At 33.9% G+C, this 11,426-nt stretch overlaps 2 non-coding genes across 2 annotated transcripts; both read right to left on the reverse strand.

The window, feature by feature from the left end:
* Nucleotides 1–7,478: 7,478 nt before the first annotated feature.
* Nucleotides 7,479–7,575, reverse strand: LOC128665387 (small nucleolar RNA U13). Its single transcript, XR_008403141.1, has one exon. It is a non-coding gene; the product is annotated as a small nucleolar RNA U13 (small nucleolar RNA).
* Nucleotides 7,576–10,358: 2,783 nt separating this feature from the next.
* On the reverse strand, nt 10,359–10,455 carry LOC128665390 (small nucleolar RNA U13). Its single transcript, XR_008403144.1, has one exon. It is a non-coding gene; the product is annotated as a small nucleolar RNA U13 (small nucleolar RNA).
* Between the last annotated feature and the right edge of the window lie 971 nt (nt 10,456–11,426).

Below are 11,426 nucleotides of genomic sequence, written 5' to 3' on the forward strand. Positions count from 1 at the left end.
CAAATTGTTTTCTTGCAAAACAATTACCTAACCTAATGCATTTCTGTTTAAAGTAATGGTGATTTTTATTATTATTATTATTATTATTATTATTATGTTACCAAAACCGTATTGTTTTTACTGTTCAAATTAGATTTCTTAACATTGTTATAATTTCCACAAATATATTTTAAAAAATTGGGTTACAAATAATATTTACTATGCTAATATAGATACACCCATTTTTACCAATCATCCTACAATACTTTTAAATGGTTCAAATGTAAAGGAACATTAAACTCTTAAAATGTATATCATATATTTGAGAGAGCACTTTTCAAACATCTTAATATTTTTTGTTGTTGTTTTAACAATTCTTTCTTTATTGTATGTTCAACAGTGAAGAACAAAAAGTAACTTTTCATATTTTACTCATTCATCATGTGACTAATAGTACATACAAAGTTACTCCAATTTAATCTACAAGCAGCACCAAATAACAAATATTTACTTAAAAGCAATAAATATATTATACTAACAATATTATTTATATATATATATTTACATCTTCAATGTTTATTTTTTATTGAGATTTTTGAGATAATATAAAGGTGTTTTTTTTATTTCAAGAGCAATATTATCTACAGATACAACGAACAGCTATGGGTTCAAATGTTGCTCTAATTTTGCCAATAATTTTTATAAATATTTTTATGGCAGGTCATAATATCTCACAGATGACGTTTCAGACTAAACAGGTTAAAAGAACCTAGAAGAGTTTCAGACAGAATTATTATTAAAAAGGAGAGATTTCATCATGCAAATGAAAGAGCACTATTGATACATTGATACACTATTGAAATAAAATGAGTTTACAAGTCATTGCTAATATAAGCACGGTTTGCATCAAAAACTAACACAATGATCCAGAACAGGAATAAACCAATGTCATAACTGCAAATTTACTTGGGCCAATGTGCACAGTAATAGTACAGCTCTTTTTAACAAGTTTTCTTTTCCACTGTGTCTTAGAATTTAAACAAAAATAAGTGAAGCTATATAATCCAGGTCTTATAAAACACATAAACTTAAAACCAAAACTGTACTAAATATTAGTATTCTGAGATATTCATTGCACTTTGCAATAATGATTTTCATATTTAGGGTAGAAAATGTCTGTAGTGAGAAATAGAGTGCGAGAGGGCAGATATGAAGGTGAATGTAGAATATTTAGTTAGAAGATTAAAGGAAACTAATCATGTCTCTATAACTATTTTTATTTTTCTGTTATGGTAATACTGCCATCTAGTGGGTAAAAAATAAAGTGAATATTAATAGGCAGGAAAATATTAATTTTACTGTTAGGGATTTACAGGTGAGAAGATGCTCTCTTCTAAATCGAGACAGGAGGTGACTCCTTACTAAATTGTAAATAAGGGTATATCATTTCATCCCTCCGCAGCCCCGGCCACAGGAGATAAGGGCCAAAATGTTGGGTAAACATTTATAACATCTCTGTCATCATAATTACTTCAAGCATCATTCAGTTTATAAAGAAAAAGTATTTCTCCCATTAGCATTATAATATGTCTAAGATTGTAGGCCTGTAAAAGCAGTGAAAAATAGCTTAGATACAATGTGGTTTATATTGCCTCGGTAGGATAATTCTATCTGCAACATAGTCATAGGTTCTATGAAAAATGCTTTCTAATGAAGGACTACACATGTGTAGAATAAAGAGAAACCCAAAACAGAACAAAGTAGAGTGAAAAACTTACTCTATGGAGTTACCATCAACTTTGAGGCGAGTATTAATGGCAATAATAGATTGTATATATATATTATCAGCCCCAAGAGCCTGTCTGCTGATAAAACCTGGCCATGGTGCAGGCTTGAAAATCTGGATGTGGAGGTTGAGTTAGCCAGTTCATTAAACCCAAAAGTCTCATTGTTGTGTTGGCTAGCGGTACTTTTGGTAAGCTCCAGGACCATGGGGGCGCCATACAATTTATTGGGGACTTTAATTTGCAAAATGTGTTAATCACAAAAGCAATATTGTTAGATGGGAAGCATGTAATCGCAATGCTCGCGGCTGTCCAGAAATCCCCCCCAGGCACATCCAGCATCGGTGTCTGTCCCACCTGCAGAGACATATTTGATACTCCGATGGTCTCCGAGAATGATGATTTTGTTAAAGATTAATGCTGCTTACTGGTGCAGGGATGTGTGAAAGTGGAGCTTGCAGTGTTAGTAGGTGAGTTGCATAAACTTGTTGAGGGTCCCATTGTAGAGTAACATTCTATAGGCAGAAAGATTTTGTTATTCAGTTGTTTAGGCCCCCCTTGTTGGTTACTTGTTGCGGCTGCACACATAGCTGTATTGACGCCATTCAAGGAATTTGCATCCGGAGCTCCATCACTAGTTGTATGTATTGTGCGTCTTGTGCAATAGTAACTCAGCATCAAATGGGGCACTATCAAGTGGTTTTAGCATGAGTCTCTCAAAGTTCTTAAGATGTTGGCTGAAGGGATTTTGCAAACCTGTTTCCCCCATGGTGGCCATTTTCGACTGTAGTATTGTGAGGATTTTAGGCATTTCTGCTCTCTTCCTTGTTTACAAACTCAGTGTATGGGTGCTTCTGTGTTCAGTTAACCCTTTCGTGACCGGGTTATAAAGTCTACATCGGAACAACGTTCCGATGTAAACAAATTGAAATTGCGAGATTTCAGTTATGGGATCGGGTCTGGGGGGCGTCCCTATGACTCTAGGAACGCCCTCTAGAGCACGATCAAATCCTGCAAGCGCAGTTGGCTTCAGGACAGCCGTTGGCTATGACGTTGTATTCCGTCATAACGGCTTTAAAGCCCAGCGCCGTTGTGACGGAATACAACGGCATAACGGCGGCAAAAGGTAAAGGCAGGTTACCTAGAAAACAGAGGGGTATGCTTTACCTAATTGTTAGCCACCGCATTAGGCCTCTGTCATCTAATCCTGTGCTCTAGCGTCAGGAATGCAGCAAATACTGTGATATATAGCGCACTACTAAGTAGTTCTATTATATAAATGGCAAATGATTCATTATTACTTTAGAATGTCTCCAAAAATCAGTGGATTAACAGATGCTCGGCTATAGCTCTAGAGAAGTGCAACCATTCAGACTCTCGCTGTTTGGACACGCCCACCATTGTTTTTTATTTTTATTATCATTATTAATTTTTTTGCAGTACAGGAGCCCTCTGTTGGATATCACGCTTGTACATTTTCACGTTTTCCTGGAATCAGCAGCATTATGTCCAGGCTTAAGACAGTGCAAACCAGGAAGGTCCAAATAATTGTGCCCCTTTAGTGCTTTATACAACAGCCACTTCTCTTGCGATACCATATAGGAAGTAGCTATTGTTGAAGGACAGCCAAACAGCTAGGATGCTCTATGCCGTACTAACGGCATAGAACGTCCTAATGGCGGAAAGGGTTAAATAAACTTTTTACCTCTATGAATACTTTGTATCTAAGCCTCTGCAGGCTGCCCCTTATGGCAGTTATTTTGACAAACCTTTTATTTATTTTAGTCAATTAGTGCTGACTCCTAGGTAAGTCCACAGGAGTGGAATTTTGCCAATATTTTTTTATAAATATTTTTATGGCAGGTCATAATATCTCACAGATGAAGTTTAAGACTAAAACAGGTTAAATGATGCTAGAAGATTTTCAGACAGGGAATTATTATTAAAAAAGGAGGGATTTCATCAGGCAAAAGCAAGAGCACTATTGATACATATAAAAAAAGTTTTGTTTTTTTAAAGGGATACTAAACCCAATTTTTTTTCTTTCAGGGTTCAGATAGAGCAGGCAATTTTAAGCAACTTTCTAATTTACTCCTATTATCAATTTTTCTTTGTTCTATTGGTATTTTTATTTGAAAATGCAGGAATGTATGTTAAGGAGCCAGCCCATGTTTGGTTCAGCACCTCGGTGGAGCTTGCGGATTGGTTTGCTACATTTAGCCACCAATCAGGAAGCACTACCCAGGGTGCTGAGCCAAAAATGATCCGGCTCTTAAAGGGACAGTAAACACCAGATTTTTTGTTGTTTAAAAAGGTAGCTAATCCGTTTATTACCCATTCCCCAATTTTGCATAACCAACACAGTTATAATAATATACTTTTTACCTCTGTGATTACTGAAATAAGGGAGCAGTTTGCAGAGGCATAGATACAAGTCTATGCCTCTGCAAACTGCCCCCTTATTTCAGTTCCTTTGACAGACATGCATTTTTAGCCAATCAGTGCTGACTCCTAGGAGCGTCACGTGCCTGTGCTTAATGTTATCTATATGAAACACATGAACTAACGCCTTCTAGTTGTGAAAAACTGTCAAAATGCTTTCCGATTAGAGGCAGTCTTCAAGGTCTAAAAAATTAGCACATGAACCTCCAAGATTTAGCTTTCAACTAAGACAACCAAGAGAACAAAGCAAAATTGATAATAAAAGTAAATTGGAAAGTTGTTTAAAAATGACATGCCCTATTTAAATCATGAAAGATTTTTTTTTTACTTTACTGTCCCTTTAAGCTTACATTCCTGCTTTTTCAAATAAAGATAGCAAGAGAACAAAGCAAATATTATAGTAGGAGTAAATTAGAAAGCTGCTTAAAATTGCATGCTCTATCTGAATGATGAAAGAAAGAAAAAAAACGGGTTAAGTATCCCTTTAATAATTTTTATTTTAGAGCTTTTTTGAAACAAAATTAGTTTACAAGTCATTGCTTATTTATATAATAGTTTGCATTAAAAGTTACATAATGATTCAGAACAGGAATAAACCAATGTCATAACTGTCCCACGTAAAGAAGCATAGTAACTAAGGACCTTGTAACTAGGTCCAATGTCCACAGTAATAGTACAGCTCTTCTTAAAGGGACATAATACTCATATGCTAAATCACTTGAAACTGATGCAGTATAACTGTAAAAAGCTGGCAGGAAAATATCACCTGAGCATCTCTATGTAAAAAAAAAAGAAGATATTTTACCTCACAATTTCCTCAGCTAAACAGAGTAATTTCTGGGTAAAAAGTTATACTTCAGCTGCTGTCCAGCTGCAGGAAAAAAAAAATGAAGAAATGAACTGCAGCCAATCAGCATCAACACTGCTGAGGTCATGAACTCTTTTACTGTGATCTCATGAGATTTGACTTAAAGGGACACTGAACCCATTTTTTTTCTTTTGTGATTCAGATAGAGCATGCAATTTTAAGCAACTTTATAATTTACTCCTATTATCAATTGTTCTTCATTCACTTGCTATCTTTATTTGAAAAATAAGGCATCTAAGCTTCTTTTTTTGGATCAGACTCTGGACAGCACTTTTTTATTGGTGGATGAATGTATCCACCAATCAGCAAGAATAACCCAGGTTATTCAGCAAAAATGGGCTGGCATCTAAACTTAAGTTCTTGCATTTCAAATAAAGATACAAAGACGATAAAGAAAATTTGATAATAGGAATAAATTAGAAAGTTGCTTAAAATTGCATGCTCTATCTGAATCACGAAAGAAAAAAATTTGGGTTCAGTGTCCCTTTAACTCTCCTGAGATTTCATAGTAAACTTCCTTAAACTGAATAGGAAAATTACAGGAGTGTGCACAAAGCTCACTCCCTTGCCTGTCCCAGGACTGATTTGCTGCTTAAAGTTCTTTGCAATGGGGTTTGAATACTTAGGAGATTTTGTGGTAAAATATCTTCCTTTTTTACATAGAGATGTTCAGGTGATATTTTCAGACATCCCAACCTGCAAAAACTCATTTCAGGGAGGTGGCTTCACCCGCTACTATTGAACCCAAAAAGTAAATCAACTTCTTCTGTAATCACTGGTATTTATTGGTAATTTTACCCAAAATGCATTTGGCTATACAAATCATAATAAAGTCTGATCTGAAATATTGAGTGGACAGTGCACTCAAAGGCACATTAAACCCATTTTTTTTATTTCATTATTCAGCTAGAACATGCAATTTTAAACAACTTTCTAATTTACTTCTATTATCTAATTTGCTTCATTCTCTTGATATTCTTTGCTGAAAAGCATATCTAGATAGGCTCAGAAGCTGCGGATTGGTGGCTGCACATAGATGCCTCATATGATTGGCTCACCCATGTGCATTGCTATTTCTTAAACAAAGAATAGCTAAAGAACCAAGAAAATTAGATAATAGAAGTAAATTGGTATGTTGTTTAAAATTGTATTCTCGATCCAAATAATGAAAGAAAGAAAATTAGGTTTAATGTCCCTTTAAGAGCAGCCTCTGTTGGATATCACACTTGTACATTTTCACGCTTTACTGTAGACATGGAATCAGCAGCATTATGTGCAGGCTAAAGAGAGTACTAATTAGGAAGGTCCAAATAATTGAATGAGCACAATGTGCACCTCTAGTTCTTATAAAACACCCACTGCTCTAGTTTATAGAGAGGTAGTAAAAGTCTATTTATAGAAAAGCTCATTTTTATATATTTAGCTTTAATGATAGATAGATAGATAGATAGATAGATAGATGATCGATAGATAGATAGATACTAGTAGTTTGAATTCAAAAATAAAATAGGTTTCTTTGTGCTTTTCTAAGAAATATATAACTACAAATGCAGTTGTTTTCTTTTCCCTCCAATAATTTTTTTATGTTCTTTTGTTACACCAAATGTTCTATAAACCTAGTAGCTAATACAATAAATCACATTATTTAAATTCCTTCATTACCTATTCCCCAGTTTTGCTTAACCAACACGGTTATAATAATATACTTTTTACCTCTGTGATTACCTTGTATCTTAGCCTTTGCAAACTGCCCCCTTTATTTGAGTACTTTTGTCAGACTTGCATTTTAGCCAATTAGTGCCCTCTCATAAGTAACTCCACGGGTACGAGTACAGTATTATCTATATGGCACGGACAAACTAACACCCCCTAGCTGTGAAAAAATATATGAGGCGGTCTTCAAGGGTTTAGAAATTAACATATGAGCCTACCTAGGTTTAGCTTTCAACAAAGAATATTAAGAGAACAATGCAAATTTGATTGTAAGCGTAAACTGGAAAGATGTTTAAAAATGCATAACCAATCTGAATCATGAAAGTTTAATTTTGACAAAACTGTCCCTTTAAGAGTTCAAAGTGACACTGGAAAACCAAGTCACTTTCATGTGCAATGCAGAGTAGGTATTACACTTGATCTTACTTACATCACACTAAGCAGGGAGTCAACTTCTGGTCTCCCCTATGACACTTAAGAAGGGCTTTGGAGAGCACAAGCACAGGAGAACCTCAGGATCCCCTTTAAACAATAATACACAGCCCTCCCCAACCAAGGCCTCACACAATCTGCTTAAAAGTATTTTGGGTGACCTTGGAAAACCACGACACCAGATCTTCACTTCTAGTCGTTTAGACTACTAAGCCTTTATTTCTATTTGCTAACTGAAAACCAGTTGACTTCTAGTTCTAAATCAGAAGGGTATTGTGTCAGGTCGTAACATAAGGGAAGACACATTTCATGCAACTGCATGACCACCCACTCATCCTGTGTAAGAACCAGAAGGATCAAATTGTTTTCTTGCAAAACAATTATCCAACCTAATGCATTTCTGTTTAAAGTAATGGTGATTATTATTATTATTTCGCTACCAAACCTTATTGTTTCCATCGTTCAAATGATATTTTCTTACATTGTTATAATTTCCCCAAATATATTTTAACAAATTGTCTTGTTACAAATAATATTTACAGAGAGAGGTGCACTCACAGGAACAAACAACTGGCTCAATACCATTGTAAGCCTGTTCTATGGCGATTTACCACCCAGTTGGAGCTTTTTAGTCCAGTAATGCTTTTCACAGAGTAGAACTTTCCTGTAGTAAATCAGTCTGATCCCGCCTATTTCTATATGGGAAAAAGGGGCAACCAGACGTGTACTCCTTGCTTAGTGTGCTTAGAGGAATATGGTTACACCTCACTGATGAGGCCCAATGAAGGCCAAAACAATTGTCTGGGGTTGCTGTGTTCAGGCTAACAATGGTATTGAGACAGTTGTTAATTTCTGTGAGTGCACTTCTTTCTGTACACATTATATTTACTATGCTAATATATACACCAATTTTTACAAATCCACCTGCAATACTTTTAAATGGTTAAAATTTAAAGGGAGATTAAACTCTTAAAATGTATATCATGCATTTGAGAGAGCACTTTTCATACATCTAAACAATATTTTTGTTGTTTTAATAATTCTGTCTTTATTGTTCAACAGTGAAGAACAAAAAATAACTTTTCATATTTTACTTATTCATCATGTGGCTAATGGTAAAGTTTAAATTTTAACCATTTAAAAGTATTGCAGGTGGATTTGTAAAAATAGGTGTTTATATTAGCATAGTACATTTTATTTGTAACAAGACAATTTGTTAAAATGTATTTTGGGAAATTATAACAATATAAGAAAATACAATATGAACAGTGGAAACAATAAAGTTTTGGTAGCAAAATAATAATAATGATAATAATAATTACCATTACTTTAAAAAGAATGACATTAGATTGGGTAATTGCTTTGCAAGAAAACATATTATCCCTAACATGCACCAAATTACAAATATTTATTTAGAAGTGATAACTGCTATATTATTCTATTCTCAAACGAAGGGAGACATAATTTACATTTTTTTTAAAATTATTTTTATATATATATTTATATCTTCAATTCTTCTTATTGATTGAGCTTTGGGAGATAATATCTGCATGTTTTTTTACCTTAAAGGGACACTGAACCTTCTAATTTATTCTTATTATCAATTTTCCTTTGTTCTATTGCCATCTTTATTTGAAAAATAATGCATCTAAGCTTTGTTTGGTTCAGAACTCTGGAGCTTTTAATTGGTGGATGAATGTATCCACCAATCAGCAAGAACAACCCAGGTTGATAACCAAAAATGGGCCAGCATCTAAACTTACATTTTTTCATTTCAAATAAATATACCTAGCGAATGAAGAAAATTTGATAATAGGAGTAAATGAGAAAGTTACTTAAAATTTCATGCTCTATCTGATCCACAAAAAATTTGGGTTCAGTGTTCCTTTAACTTAATTTCTAGTTCTAAATCAGAAAGGTATTGCATCAGATCACAACATAAGGGAAAACACATTTCATGTAGTGATGTCCAGTTCATGAACGAATCGTTCATTTGAACTGGATCTTTTCAGTGAACTGTATGAATCAGTTCACCAGACTGAACTGATTCGTTTCAAACAGTTCACTTCCTGAGTCTGCAGCAGCACTAGTAATACGATTCTAGAGTGTGTACTGCTTCTGCTAACTCCTCCTTTGCAATGAATCAGACAGTCTCACTCTAGGATCATATTACCAGTACTGTTACTGATTCAAGAAGTGAACTGTTTGTAAACGAATCAGTGTACTGTTAACTCCTTTGCAATGAATCATTCAGTTAACAGTACACTGATTCAAAGATACCCCTAACTGCACCTAAATTAACTCTTACAAAAGTAGCAGGTCTCAACCTTATATTTATAAACCAAAACTCTGTATGGCTTATAAATAAATATAAGGTTGAGACCTGCTGCTTCTGTAAGGGTTAATTTAAGGTGCAGTTAGAGGTATATTTGAATCAGTGTACTGTTAACTGAACGATTCATTGCAAAGGAGTCAGTTAACAGTACACTGATTCAAATATACCCCAAACTGCACCTTAAATTAACCCTTAGAGAAGCAGCAGGTCTCACCCTTATGTTTATTTATAAGCCATACAGAGTTTTGGGCTGTTAACGCATTAATACCGTTAAAATTTAAGGTCATATTCTATTGTCACTTTTATTATAATATGTCTTTTATAAGATATGCATATCTTAGGAAAATACATACAACACAGTACATAGAACAGAGTATACAGCATGCTCTGTTATATGTACTGTGTTGTATGTATCTGTGAAGGAGCCAACGCTGCCTGGCTGTGAGGACTCAGGAGGAGCTGAACTGAATCATGAGTCACACAACTCACACAGTCAGTGACTCATGATTCAGGAACGAATCTGCGGCTCTACAGTTCACCTACTGAACATGAGGTAAAGCCTCTATCTCATGTTCAGTAGGTGAACTGGTGAATCGGTTCATGAACCGGTTCAGTTAATCGAACTGTCCGAAATGAACCGATTCACACAGAAGAACCGAACTTCCCATCTCTAATTTCATGCAACTGCATGACCACCCACTCATCCTATGCAAGAACAAAAAGGATCAAATTGTTAGTCTAGATTTTAGACTACTAAACTTTTATTTCTGTTTATTAACTTAATTCCAATTAACTTCTAGTTCTAAATCAGAAGGGTATTGTGTCAGGTCGTAACATAAGGGAAGACACATTTCATACAACTGCATGACCACCCACTCATCCTATGTAAGAACCAGAAGGATCAAATTGTTTTCTTGCAAAACAATTACCCAACCTAATGTATTTCTGTTTAAAGTAATGGTGATTATTATAATTATTATTATTATTATTATTATTTTGCTACCAAAACTGTATTGTTTTCCCTGTTCAAATTATATTTTTTAACATTGTTATAATTTCCACAAATATACTTTAAAAAATTGGGTTACAAATAATATTTACTAAGCTAATCTATACACCCATTTTTACCAATCAACCTGCAATACTTTTGAATGGTTAAAAGTTAATGGGACATTTAACTCTTAAAATGTATATCATGCATTTGACAGAGCACTTTTCAAACATCTTAACAATATTTTTTGTTGTTTTAATAATTCTTTATTTATTGTCTGTGCAACAGTGAAGAACAAAAAATAACAACTTTTCACATTTTACTGCTCATTCATCATGTGGCTAATAGTACAAAGTTACTCCAATTTAATCCCTAACAAGTTATAACTACAAGCACCACCAAATAACAAATATTTACCTAAAAGTAATAAATACTAAATTATTCTATTCCTCAAAAGAAGGGAGAAATCTTTTACATTTTTTATTTATTATTTTTATAAATTTATTTTTGATTGAGCTTTTACAGATAATATTAAGTTGTTTTTTTATTTCAAGGTCAATATTATCTACAGATATAAAGAACAGCTATGGGTTCAAATGTTGCTCTAATTCTGCCAATATTTTTTAATAAATATTTTTATGGCAGGTATCTTACAGATTACGTTTCAGACTAAACAGGTTAAATGAACCTAAAAGAGTTTCAGACAGAGAATTATTATTAAAAAGGAGGGATTTATTTTATTTTTAGAGCTTTATTGAAATAAAAAAACTAACACAATGACCCAGAACAGGAATAAACCAATGTCATAACTGTAAAATTACATGACTTAAAGGGACACTCAAGTAAAAATTAAACTTTGATAATTGAGATAACGCATGCAAT

The sequence above is a fragment of the Bombina bombina genome, chromosome 6 (assembly GCF_027579735.1).
Source record: "Bombina bombina isolate aBomBom1 chromosome 6, aBomBom1.pri, whole genome shotgun sequence".
In the NCBI taxonomy this organism is placed as follows: domain Eukaryota; kingdom Metazoa; phylum Chordata; class Amphibia; order Anura; family Bombinatoridae; genus Bombina; species Bombina bombina.